This window comes from Canis lupus, chromosome 1 (genome assembly GCF_003254725.2).
Source record: "Canis lupus dingo isolate Sandy chromosome 1, ASM325472v2, whole genome shotgun sequence".
Classification (NCBI taxonomy): Eukaryota; Metazoa; Chordata; class Mammalia; order Carnivora; family Canidae; genus Canis; species Canis lupus.
In genome coordinates this window covers 28229546-28243412 of record NC_064243.1, presented here as the reverse complement: position 1 = coordinate 28243412, position 13867 = coordinate 28229546, and the positions used below count along the sequence as shown (strand labels likewise).

Sequence of the window (13867 nt, the reverse complement as noted above, 5' to 3'; positions counted from 1 at the left end):
AGTGTGTACTCATCCTGACAATAAGAACAATTATTTCAGAAAACACTTCCATACAACATTTCATAAAACAATAATTAGTTGGTCTGTAGGTCACCATAAATGTTATCTTCTGCTGTCTCTCTCTCTCTCTTTCTCTCTCTCTCATTTCTGAACTCCAAACATATGTACACTATATTTGAGTTCTTTCCAGTTTTTGAATGGATGCTTGTATTGCGATGTATTTCCCCCTTAGGACTGCTTTTGCTGCATCCCAAAGATTTTGAACGGTTGTATCTTCATTCTCATTAGTTTCCATAAATCTTTTTAATTCTTCCTTAATTTCCTGGTTGACCCTTTTATCTTTTAGCAGGATGGTCCTTAACCTCCATGTGTTTGAGGTCCTTCCAAACTTCTTGTTGTGATTTAGTTCTAATTTCAAGGCATTATGGTCCGAGAATATGCAGGGGACAATCCCAATCTTTTGGTATCGGTTCAGACCCGATTTGTGACCCAATATGTGGTCTATTCTGGAGAAAGTTCCATGTGCGCTTGAGAAGAATGTGTATTCAGTTGAGTTTGGATGTAAAGTTCTGTAGATATCTGTGAAATCCATCTGGTCCAGTGTATCATTTAAAGCTCTCGTTTCTTTGGAGATGTTTTGCTTAGAAGACCTATCGAGTATAGAAAGAGCTAGATTGAAGTCACCAAGTATAAGTGTATTATTATCTAAGTATTTCTTCACTTTGGTTAATAATTGATTTATATATTTGGCAGCTCCCACATTCGGAGCATATATATTGAGGATTGTTAAGTCCTCTTGTTGAATAGATCCTTTAAGTATGATATAGTGTCCCTCTTCATCTCTCACTACAGTCTTTGGGGTAAATTTTAGTTTATCTGATAGAAGGATGGCTACCCCTGCTTTCTTTTGAGGACCATTCGAATGGTAAATGGTTCGCCAACCTTTTATTTTCAGGCTGTAGGTGTCCTTCTGTCTAAAATGAGTCTCTTGTAGACAGCAAATAGATGGGTCCTGCTTTTTTATCCAGTCTGAAACCCTGCGCCTTTTGATGGGGTCATTAAGCCCGTTCACATTCAGAGTTACTATTGAGAGATATGAGTTCAGTGTCATCATGATATCTATTCAGTCTTTGTTTTTGTGGACTGTTCCACTGAACTTCTTCTTAAAGGGGAATTTTAAGAGGCCCCCTTAAAATTTCTTGCAGAGCTGGTTTGGAGGTCACATATTCTTTTAGTTGCTGCCTGTCTTGGAAGCTCTTTATCTCTCCTTCCATTTTGAATGAGAGCCTTGCTGGATAAAGTATTCTTGGTTGCATGTTCTTCTCATTTAGGACCCTGAATATATCCTGCCAGCCCTTTCTGGCCTGCCAGGTCTCTGTGGAGAGGTCTGCTGTTACCCTAATACTCCTCCCCATAAAAGTCAGGGATTTCTTGTCTCTTGCTGCTTTAAGGATCTTCTCTTTATCTTTGGAATTTGCAAGCTTCACAATTAAATGTCGAGGTGTTGAACGGTTTTTATTGATTTTAGGGGGGGATCTCTCTATTTCCTGGATCTGAATGCCTGTTTCCCTTCCCAGATTAGGAAAGTTTTCAGCTAGAATTTGTTCAAATACATATTCTGGCCCTCTGTCCCTTTCGGCGCCCTCGGGAACCCCAATTAAACGTAGGTTTTTCTTCCTCAGGCTGTCGTTTATTTCCCTTAATCTATCTTCATGGTCTTTTAATTGTTTGTCTCTTTTTTCCTCAGTTTCCCTCTTTGCTATCAACTTGTCTTCTAGGTCACTCACTCGTTCTTCCACCTCGTTAACCCTCGTCGTTAGGACTTCTAGTTTGGATTGCATCTCATTCAATTGATTTTTAATTTCTGCCTGATTAGCTCTAAATTCTGCAGTCATGAAGTCTCTTGAGTCCTTTCTGCTTTTTTCTAGAGCCACCAGTAGCTGTATAATAGTGCTTCTGAATTGGCTTTCTGACATTGAATTGTAATCCAGATTTTGTAACTCTGTGGGAGAGAGGACTGTTTCTGATTCTTTCTTTTGAGGTGAGGTTTTCCTTCTAGTCATTTTGCTCAGTGCAGAGTGGCCAAAAGCAAGTTGTATTGGGAAAAAGAGAAAAAGAGAGGAGAGAAAGAAGGAAAGAAAAGAGAAAGAGAAAAAAAAAGGGAAGAAAAAGAAATAAAAAACGAAAAAAAAAAAGAAAAAGAGAAAGAAAAAGAAAGGAGAAAAAAAGGGGGTGGGGGAAGGAAACAAATCAAAAAGCAAAACAAAACCAAAACAAAAAAAAACAAACAAAAAAAGAACCACCGGGGAGTATCTTCTGATTCTGTGTTAAGTCCCTTGGCTTCTCCTGGAAGTTGTCCGTCTAGCTGGTGTTCTGGGGGAGGGGCCTGTTGTGCTGATTCTCAGGTGTTCGCAGTTGGGGGAGCTGCTGTGCCCCTGCCTGGTGCAGGGCTCAGTGGGGGTTGTTTACCCCGTGAGGCCGCAGGAGGAACAGCCCCAGTGGCGGGGCAGCTCTGGAAACCTGGATTCAGCTCCGGCAGGAACTCCGTCTGCAGGGCCTGGAGGCTCCGGGGCGGGGCCGCTGATCTGCTCAGCTGGGGCAGGAGCGTCCTTGCTGTCCTGGGCCCTCCCGGCCTCTGCCTGTCCCGGGGGAGGCGGGATCCTGGGCTGTGTCCCGGCGCCCTGTGCTCCGGAGCCTGCGCTGTTGGATTCGCGCTCCCGGGCCGCGCAGCCCCTTCCGCGGAGCTGCCGCCCAAGCCCCTCCGAGCTGCTCCTGGAACCGCGCAGCCCCCTCCGCACGGAGCCTCTTTCTCTGCCCGAGCCCCTCCAGCTGCTCCGGGTCCCGCCGTGCGCGCTGCAGCCCTTAGGGAGCTCGGCGCACTCTCCTGGGCGCGCAGTTGCTGTTACTGTCCCCGGGAGCCCGAGGGCATCCCCGCCCTCCTGGGTCCTGCTCCACCTCCCTGGAGCCCCTTTCCGCCCGGGAAGGTCGGTGCAGCTCCTGCGTCTCCGGGACGGGGCTCTCCTGTCCTGGGGACACTCGCCCCGGCCTCAGCCCGGCTCCTCGCGGGGCCCCTCCCCCTTGGAGGCCTTTGTTTCTTTATTTCTTTTTCCCCGTCTTCCTACCTTGATAGATGCGCGAACTCTTCTCACTGTAGCATTCCAGCTGGTCTCTCTTTAAATCTCAGGCCGAATTCATAGATTTTCAGGATAATTTGAAGGTTTTCTAGGTAGTTTGGTGGAGACAGGTGATTTGGGGACCCTACTCTTCCGCCATCTTGCTCCTCCCTCGAAATAAAGGCTTTTGAATACCGTTTGAAAAACTAAGAACCAGGTTATCTGACATAGCTGTCCAAATATTAACAAGATTTCCTTTATTATACTTGTTTCAAAAGCTGATCATTTGTTTAGGAGATGTACCTTGATTACAAAATCATTGGAAACTACACATAAAACCATATTTTCTGTTTTACAAAAGCTGCATTTCAACCTTGCCAAGTACAAGTCTGTTAATACTTACTTCTAGGTTTTAGAATTAAGGTGTAAGAAAAATAACAACTGATATCACAGAAATTCAAAGGATCATAAGAGACTGCTATAAACCAACAAAATGGACAACTGAGAAGAAATAGAAAATTCTTAGAAACATACAATGTACCAAAACTGAATCAGGAAGAAATTTAAAAATCTGAATAGACCAACTATTAGTAAGAAGATTGAATTAGTAATCAAAAATCTCCCAACTAAGAAAAGCCCAAGACCAGATGGCTCCACTGGTGAATTTCACCAAACATGTAAAGAAGAATTAATACCGATCCTTCTCAAACTCTTCCAAAAATAAAAGATTAGGGAACACTCCCAAATTCATTTTTTTAGGGCAACTTTATCCTGATACCAAAACCAGAAAAGGACACTAATAAGAAAGAAAAAAATGACTCACAAATATAAGCCAATATTCCTGATGAATATAGAGGCAAAGTATTCTCAATAAAATACTAGCAAACAGAATTCAGCAGCACATTAAAAGAATCATTCACCACAAGTAAGTGGCATCTATTCCTGAGATGCAAGGATGGTTCAACATATACAAATCAGTGCAATACATGATGTTAATAAAATGAAAGAAAAGAATATGCTCACCTCAAAAAAAAATGCAGAAAAAATATTTGTTAAATTCAACATCTACTCATGATAAAAACTCTTAACAAATTAGGCATAAAAGGGACATATCTTAACCTAATAAAGGCCATATATGATAAGCCCACAGCTAACATCATACTCAATGATAAAAGGATGAGTTTTTCCTCCAAGATTAAGAGCAAGCTAAGGGTGCCCACTATTATCACTCCTTTCAATAAAGTCCTGGTAGGCTTAGCTGGGCAATCAGGCAAGCAAAGGAAATAAAAGATATTAGAACTGGATAGGAAGTAGTAAAATTGTTTTTATTTGAAGATGATATGAGATTCTCTTTATATAGAGAAAATCCTAAAGACTCAACCAAAAACCTTTTAGATCTAATCAATGAATTTAGTGTAGTTGTAGGATACATAGTTAATATACAAAATCATAGCATTTCTATGCACTAAAAATTTTTTTGAAATAGAAATAAAGAAACTGATCCCATTTGTAATAACATTAAAGATAATAAAATTGGGGGGAATAAATTTAACTAAAGAGGTGGAAGATCTGTACACTGCAAAGTAAAAGTCATTGGTGAAAGAAATTGAAGAAGACACAAATAAAGGAAAGGTATTTTGTATCCGTGGGTTGGAAGAACAATATTGTTAAAATGTCAATACTACTGAAAGCCATCTATAAATTCAGTGCAATCCTTATCAAGATTCCACTGGCATTTTTTCAGTAGAAAAAACACTCCTAATATTTATATGGAACCCCAAAAGACTTCCAAATAGCCAAAGAAATCCTTAAAAAGTAGAACAACACAGGGGTAAGACACTTCCTAATTTCAAGCTATACTATAAAGCTATAGCTATCAAAACAGTATGGTACTGGCATAAAAACAAACAGACCAATAGACCAGAACTGAGAGCACAGAAATAAATCCAAGCATATATGGTCAACAAATATTTGACAAGGGAGCCAAGAATGCTTGATGGAGAAAAGACAGTCTCTTCAACTGTTGAGATCATTAGACAGTCACATGTAAAAGAATTAAATTGGATCCATATCTTATACCCATCACAAAAATTAATTCAAAATTGATTAAATACAAATATAAGACCTGAAATCATGAAACTCCTAGAAGAAAACATAGAAACAAAGCTCCTCGATTTGGGTCTTTGCATCCCACCTAAAACACTTTATTTCTATTCCCACGTTTTTTTCATAAGGCTCACTGTAGAGATGAATAATAAATTATCATGTTGATGTAATATCATTTATTAATCATTTGCTTTATGGTTATATTAGTTGTTTGTAATTTATTTGCTATCAAATATAATGCTGTGGTGTTGCAATATATAAGTTTTTAGAAGGCTTTATTATCACCAATAGTTTGTGCTATATCTCTTTTGAAATAGTTTAAGATCTCTTAGGGCCCCAGCAAAAAAAAAAGAAGATGGTTGATTCCAAAGGCTTTTACTCAAGAAAGTTTAATGAAAGGACAGTTTACCAATGTGTGGGAAGGATTAAATGTACCAAGGTAGGTTAAATACATAGAGGCTAACAAAAGTAAGACACCATCACCAAGCCATTAAACCTGAAGTGCAAAGATAGGGAACCTGGTGAGAGGTGGAACTGTGGACACAGGTTGCCCAGTGGTAAGCTGTGGTGTTGGAAGAAAATAGCTACCGCTGAAACTATGATGAAGCTGGGAAGGGTGGGATAAATACTCCTACTTTTCTCTCCTCCTGTCTTCCCATCTCCCGCCATGTGGCCAATTGGCTGAGCCCAACTGGAAGCCACGGAGGGGTATGAGGGTAGGGAAGATACCTGATGGAATAGAGGTCAGCCTCCTGGGTCACAGAGAATGTATCTACATGGGGACTGGGATGGTAGGCAGAAAAAAACTAGTGTAGAAGGCCTGTATTTTATTAATTAAAAGTTGAAGAAACACAATATTCAAATATTTAAAATTGTAATTTTTTCTCAGCATTCCCTGCCACCTTTCCTGTTTTCTTTTACTCCATGGGACTTATTATCCTTTAGCATATTTTATAATGTTATACTTTATTTTCTATCTCTCTCACAAAAAAACTAAGCTCCTTGAAGGCAAAAATTTTGCTCATTTTCTCCACTGCTGTGACCTCATTATATATTTGTTGAATGAATGAATATATTAAGGGTACCTACCAAACCAGAGAAGAAATTTTTATATAGGAATTTTTTAGAAATAAAAATAACTAAAGATATAAAAGATTTACTCTGAATGTGTGAATATTGTAATATGGTTTTTCAAAGCAAACAACTTATGCTTTAAATGATTTTCAAATATTCTGCAATTCACAATAAATGAAACAAAGGAACTCAAATTTAATACAGCATATAAAAATAACTCTAATTAGTAAATGTGCATTAGAAAAAGGAATATAGTGTTTTCTTATTTAAAACTAATGGCATTGGGGATCCCTGGGTGGCTCAGCAGTTTAGCGCCTGCTTTCGGCCCAGGATGTGATCCTGCAGTCCTGGAATCGAGTCCCACATTGGGGTCCCTACATGGAGCCTGCTTCTCCCTCTGCCTGTGTCTCTGCCTCTCTCTCTCTCTCTTTGTGTGTCTCTCATGAATAAGTAAATAAAATATTAAAAAAATAAAATAAAACTAATAGCATTAATATAATTCAATGCCAAAGACTTAATGGTAAAATAAATAAATACTTTTTGTGAGTTAATTGTCCTTTAGAATGGCATATCTCTCAATTGCAAATCAGAACATATAAACCACATTTTTATGCTGTTGGTTTTCTGTGTAAACTTAGAGCTGTTGTTTACTTATGTTCTTCATTAAGGTTAAAACTTTGAGAGACTAATGGTACCAGCATGAAGCAGATGTGTAGTGCATATTCAGTCCCTACTATGTGATAATATTGCAAAAACATCATATACGTAATTTATAGCAGATTGATATTAACTGATGTGTTTCCCACTTTACCCCCACCCACGCTCCCATCACCAGACACTAGAATTTAAGATCCATAAGAATAAAGACCTTGTTTTCCTTGTACACCACTGTATTTCCAGCTACTGCACTAGAACTTGGCACATGGTACCTGCTCAAGAAATATTTTTTGAATAAATATTGTCTGTACTCCTCAGCAGCAAAACTATAGCAAGGAATTTATAGAGCATTTTGTTTATATAAGAATAGCAACAGATGGTCTTTCCCTTCAATGAGCTTACAAGGAAGGTTAAAACATCCTTGTGTAAGAGATAAAATCAAAATAATATTGGAGCAGAGGAAGTTGAGTCAGATTACTCAGCTCAGGATGCCCAACTCCTGACCTGGAGACTATTTGTCCTTAGGTACAAACTTTTCCTTACAGTATCAGCTTCAGTGACGTTAAAATAAAGTCATAATGGCACACACTTCACAGGGCTCTTGGGAGATTTAAATGAAATAAAGTATATAATAAGCTTAGCAAAATATTAACATATAGCAAGAACTCATTAAATGCCAATTGTTAGTGTTTATAGTTGCTACTAAAAAATTCTGTGATTTAATTAACTGCTATAAAGTTGAAAAAATATTTGCTGGTATTACCTCTGATAATTATAGCTCATTCTTATTTAATTAGTTGTATTGGACAAAAAGTAACCTGCATCTGAAATTCATAGTATATGCAACAACAAACAAGAAATTTATTAATCATGAATTAACATTATGAAGTAAAAGAGATTCTATAGGAATGAGCAACTTTCTCAACCAACTTCTTAATCATCCAAATTACGGGGAAGCAGGGGTTTTTAAAACGATGTACAATTGTTAATGAAACTAGGAACTTTTGCTAATCTGTGTAAATTATCTTTAACAATGAGAGTTTAGCTCACTAATCTGTAGACATGTCTTTTATGTAACACTATTTCCCATTTACTTGCTTCTGGCACTATTCAAGACTATATGCCTTTCTCCACAAGGCGCCTATGCTTTGATCTGTAAAATATTATCTTTAACCACAAATGCCTGAGTTAAGTCTTACAGAGCAAAATACTATAAAGAATATGTTGAAATAGAATTATCTAAAACTTGGATCATTTATTAGTACTTGAGCAAGATTTTCTCCTAGACAGTTAGTCATACAGGTTTTTACATTCATAGATGTAACATTTTTATGTATAAAATCAAAAGGCTGGTATTTCTAATTCAAACATCACACAGATATATAAAATAATGAAAGAGATTTACCTAGTACACCAAATATTTCAATCTGTTTTCCACTATAACGTATCTGAAAAACAAAAGACCCAAATCCTAATTGTTCAAATATGAAATTAAAATTCAACATTACAAGTCTTCCAAAAGAAGTTTGATAGTGACACACTTGGCTATACATTTATATGTATACACACATATATTCTGTCTCTGCATTTATCTCCTTCACAGCAAGGGTGTTAGAATATGTAAATATGTGTTACAACTGCTAGAACTCTGGAACAATATTGTAATCTGAAAAGTCAATGCTGATTTATTCCAGACATCATTTGACAAAAATGGTACATCAGAAAGAAGTAAAATATTATGAGATTTTTATTGCAAATAAGGTTCACATATACTTTCAAAGAAAATGAGTGGGAAAAGAGAGAATCTTTAAAATGCCTTCAAGATTAATGCCAAGACACTCTGAATTGGCCATGTCACAGAATAGCAGAAGGATGTTAAACTTAACTACCATCTTCACAGACATATGCTATAGTTTTTAGAGACAGTTTTCACTTGGGCTTATTTATTCAGACAGTATTATATTCCCAATAATAATGTTTATTTCTTCATCCTGTTTAAATCAGGTTTAAGCACACAGCCGTAGCATGTTGAATTTTTAAGAAACAAAATCAGTCCAGTTTCATGAGTTTGGGCTTTTTATTCCATATTTGAATTTATTTTTCCTGGAAAGGAAAAATAGTTATAGCAGCACCTGGTATGGTGCCATGAACATAGTGGAGGTTTAATAAATATTTATCACTGTTGAAGTTAAAAGAAACACTGATCTGCACTCTGCGTGATAGGTTGGAAAGGACCATACTGCTTGCAAAAAGCATAAACATTTGGTGAAGAATGTGAATCTTGGGCAGCTTTTGAAAATGATTATTTTGCAAGTAGTTTATCTATTACAGAAAGGATAAAATGTTACCTATAACTATGATTAAGAATCATTAAAGTCTAAAGAACTATTTAAAAAAGCAGATTCTACAGAATGCTGAAAAGTCTTATTACTCTTTGTGTTGTGATCTGGTTGGCCTTAGCCACAGATTCAGAAGAGAACCCCAGCTGCAGGAGAGAGGGAGGTAAACCAAGTGGGGATAGGGCCAGCCTAATGGATAGGACTCTAAAATTCCTCCCAATTTCACCTTCTAGGGAGTCCAGTCCAGCTTAATGTTGATAGTCATCATCTGAAATATGCCAGGTGAGAGCATGTCACCAGAAACTGGTTAAATGGGAAATGCTATTATCTCAATAGATGACAGTTTTATGTTTGGAGAGGGAGTGGTTGTCTGGGTTATAAGAGGGCCTTAGCCAGTGGACTACAGACAGGAGAACGGTGGGATAGGATCCAGATCCCCCAGAGAGAAGGGGCTGGCAAGAGTAGTCAGCTTTCCAGGCCCAGACAATATGGCCAGGGTTTGGGGCTGGAATCCATTACCAGTAGAGAAGGAAGTTCAAACACAGAAGAGAGGCAAGAGTCTAGGTGTACAGTAGGATTGGAATTGGGACCAAAGAGCTTAAGGTTGCTGGCCACATAGTCATTGATACAGGCTCACTCAGCAGCAGACTTAGGGCAATAGATAAGTTCCAGACACTTTTTGTTGATAGGAATGAAACTCCTGACAACCTGTGAAGCTTGAGTCTCATCTGAGTAACAATTTGATGATGTTGTGTCTATAGGTTGATGTTAAAGTCCTATCTTGGGCATGGCTATGCAAGAAATGTCAGTTTTAAGTATTAGATTTTTATTTTGGAATAAACTTAAATAAACCCAAACCTATATTAAAATTGACCATTCACTTATATACTGGAATGTCAGCTCCACAAAAAGCATCTTTGTCTCTTTGTTCACTGAAGTATGCCATATGCCTAACTGGCACATAGTTAACATTCACTAGTTATTTGTCAAGATAAACAATAAATTAGCCGAATATTAAGTGCCATATGAATGACCTGAAAGCTTCAATGCCCTGACAGAGACCCTTATCTCCTGTAACAGCAGTGCTGAAATCGTGAAAAATCAAGCACAGAACTTTAAACTGCAACTAACTGAATTGCAATACAAGTTGAACTCCCAGATTTATGGAGTGTCTATTGCCAAAGTCAGGGCATTTACTAGGAAGGGATGGGATCCTAAAAGTTGGAATGTGCGAAGACTCTGTTGATGCTGGGAGCGCTGAACCCCTAAATTCTGATGAGTCTTCTTTGCCAGTGGAAGCAGACCCTCCACCCAAATTTAATGAGGCCTTTAATGAGGAGAGAAGAGAACTCTCCACCCTAGTCTGAGGGGATTAATCCTAAGAAAACTATAGCAGCCTCTCCTGAAGCACTTGCCATGCAAGACAATGCTTAGTCTCCTCAGGACCAACCACTACCACCCCTCTTTGCTTCTAGACCTAATACGTGACTCAAACCACAAAAGGTCCCCAAAATCGAGGTTACAAAGTGTGATCCATAATATGTGTGCTACACTCTCCCCAAATATTTAAACATTCTAATTTATAGGATCAGAAATCTGGAGGACATGTATGGAAATAGATATTGAGGATGTGGAACAATAGTGGAAGGAACATAAAACTAGATCAGGGGCTGATTTTATTCCTATGGGCTCACTAAGCAGAAATTCTGTATTGAACGTTACAGCTTGGGGAGTTAGGAAGGGCTCTAATTGTTTCTTTGATTGGTTGGCTGAAACATGGACCAAGTGGTGGCCCACAATGAGCAAGGTGGAAATGCTGGACATGCCTTAATTTAATGTAGGAGAAGGGTCTCAAAGACTTAGGAAGATGGGAATATTCTAGTGGATTTGTCTTTTAAGACCTACTCACTCACTCACTCCAGAATACGTACCTTTCATCAAGACTGAGAAACAAATTTGTGAGAAGATCTCTAGCATCTTTGAAGATGTGATCACCTTTCTCTGAAAACCAGACCTTACAGTAGGGATGACAGTCACTGAATTGGGAAACCTAAATGAAATCAAAGTGGATCCTCATGTGGCAGGGGCAGGGGTAAAATGAGTGCACTCAACCATCAAGGCAATATGGGCATGGTTATGATAATAGACAGCAGAGTCAAAGCAATAGTCAGAATAGTTCAACTCACAAAGACCTATGGTGCTGGCTAGCTGATTATGGTGTTCCTATAAATGAAATAAATAGGAAGTCTACTAAATTCTTATGTGATCTGTATAAGCAAAAAAGTTCCAAATCAATTGAATAAAAGCCTAAGTACAATCATAAAAATAGAGAGCCGTGGTCTCTCAATCATTTCCCACACTTGAGCTAGTTTACAGACCCAAACTCCTTGAATGAAAGAGAGGCTACATTTCCATGAGGATAGACCCCACTACACTGTTAAAAATGTATACTGTTAATCTTTTTCTCAGTCTTTCCTGCAGGGATTTATGGCTCTTTACCAGAGGACCTGTGCACTAGGGAAAAGGAAATAATCAGGTATTTCAGGGATTACTTGACACTGGCTCTGAGTTGACACTAATTCCAGGAGACCCAAATGGTGACCCAAATGGTGTCAGACCTGAGACTGTCAGGACTCCTTCCTTCTGATTAGCTCCAAGCTTTTTCTTGTCAGATTTCACTTCTTTCTTTTAGCAGTTCTAAGGATCCCTAGAAGAGAAAGACTACTTATGAGGGCTGCTAGCAAAAGACCTTTAGCATGAATTCTAATGCACCTCTAGAAGCACAGAGAGGGGAAATACCTTATGGAGAATACTTTATTTCCTTATTATTAGGGCTCTGAGCACATCAAAGGGTGTTTAGAAAATCTGAAAATTTCCCCTTGGGAAGCCCTGGTAGCGGCACAGTGTGTTGTTTTTCCAGGATAAGGAAAGCACCACAGTGATGTGCTAAAGTTTTCCTTTCTTCTCCAAATAAAACCCAAACACTGGGAACAAAAAAAAATCACTGTGGTCACCAGCCAGAGTAAAAGCTTATAAAAGTCAGGTGGTCAATGGAGTTTCGGGCCAGATCCACCTCACAGTACGCCCAGTAGGTCAACCAAACTCCAAGGGCAGACCAAAATAACCCAGCTTTGGAACTCATAATTAGAAGAGACATACTTAATAGCTAGCAGAATTCCCACATTCATTTTCTGACTTGTAGAGTTTGGGTTGTTATGGTAGAAAAGGCCAAGTAGAAGCCCTTGGAATGGCCTTTACCTAGAAAAATAGTAAACCAACAGCAACACATTCCTAGAGGGGTTGTAGAGATCAGTGCTACCATCAAGGATTTAAAAAATGCAGAGATGATGAGTCCCATCACATCCCCTTCAACAAGCCTATCTGATGTGTAAAAAAGACGGGTGGATCTTGGGGAATAACCGTGGACTACTGTTAAGTCTAAAGATGTGGTTACTTCAATTGCAGCTGCTATACCAGATGTGGTTTCATTGCTTTAGCAAATTAACACATCTTCTAGCACCTGATATTCAGTTATTGATCTGGCAAAAGCCTTTTTCTCCATCCTTGTCACTAAAGCCCACCAGAAGTAATTTGCTTTCAGCTGGCAAAGCCAGCAAAAGACCTTCCTATTCTACCTCAGAAGTATACCAACTTTCCAGCCCTATGTCATAATTTAGTTCATAGAAATCTTGATCACCTTTCTCTCCACAAGATATTACAAGATAATACTGGTGTATTACAGTCTGATGATATTAGACTGATTAGATGTAGCAAGCAAGAAGTACTCTAAACTGATTAGGAAGACATTTGTGTGTTGGCGAGTGAGAAATAAATCTGACAAAAATTGAGGGGTCCAGTGATGTGGGGCATCTCAAGAAATCCCTTCCAACATGCAGAATGAGTTACAGCATCTAGCATCTAGTCCCCTACAATAAGAAAAAGAGGCACAACACTTTAAGGGCCTCTTCAGAGGCCCTTCAGGTTTGGACGCAATGTATCCCTCATTTGGGCATGCTACTCCACCCATTTACCAAGTAACCTGAAGAGCTGCTAGTTTTGTGTAAGGCCCAGAATAAAAGAAGGCTCCCTTCCCTCTGATATCACATAATACCCTAGAGTAATCATCCTGGTAGCAGGTTGATTGCACAGGGTCCCTTCCACTATAGAAGAGGCAGAGTTTTGTTTTTACTGGGATAGATGCTCTAGCTATTGATTTGCCTTCCTTTAATGCAGTGCTTCTGCCAAAACTACCATCTGTGGACCTAGAGAATGTCTATTCACTCTTATGGTATCCCACACAACATTGCTTTTTCTTCTTTTTTTTTTTCCTACAACATTGGGTGTGGGTGTGTTTGAGACAGGGGTTTCTTTTTTTTAATTTTGTATTGTTATTTTTATTATTTGTAATTTAAATCTGACGACTACTCTCACAGTTGTCTTTCCCCAGCTGGAGAAGCCCTGGTGCTGCCTTCCCTGTGGGGGGCGGGGCAGGAGGGAGGAGTTGTGGGGCCGGGAACCAACAGCTGGCACCTTGGCAGCCACCAGGACCGAGAGTCCAGCCCAGCCTGGCCAGGACGG

General features: G+C 39.0%; 1 protein-coding gene across 22 annotated transcripts in view; it reads right to left on the bottom strand.

Moving 5' to 3' along the window:
• Nucleotides 1-13867, bottom strand: part of LOC112644163 (L-lactate dehydrogenase B chain-like) — a 171201-nt gene that overhangs the window by 137824 nt on the left and 19510 nt on the right. For 15 of the 22 annotated variants that reach the window (XR_007412196.1, XR_007412191.1, XR_007412195.1 and 12 more), the window contains exon 3: nucleotides 8356-8398. The exons of 5 other annotated variants lie outside the window; for them this stretch is intronic. The gene's annotated coding sequence lies outside the window, so the exon portion shown is untranslated. Of the gene's footprint in view, nucleotides 1-8355; nucleotides 8399-11907; nucleotides 11997-13867 lie in introns of all 22 variants that reach the window. 2 more of the 22 variants (XR_003126187.3, XM_035710565.2) reach the window with 1 other exon arrangement.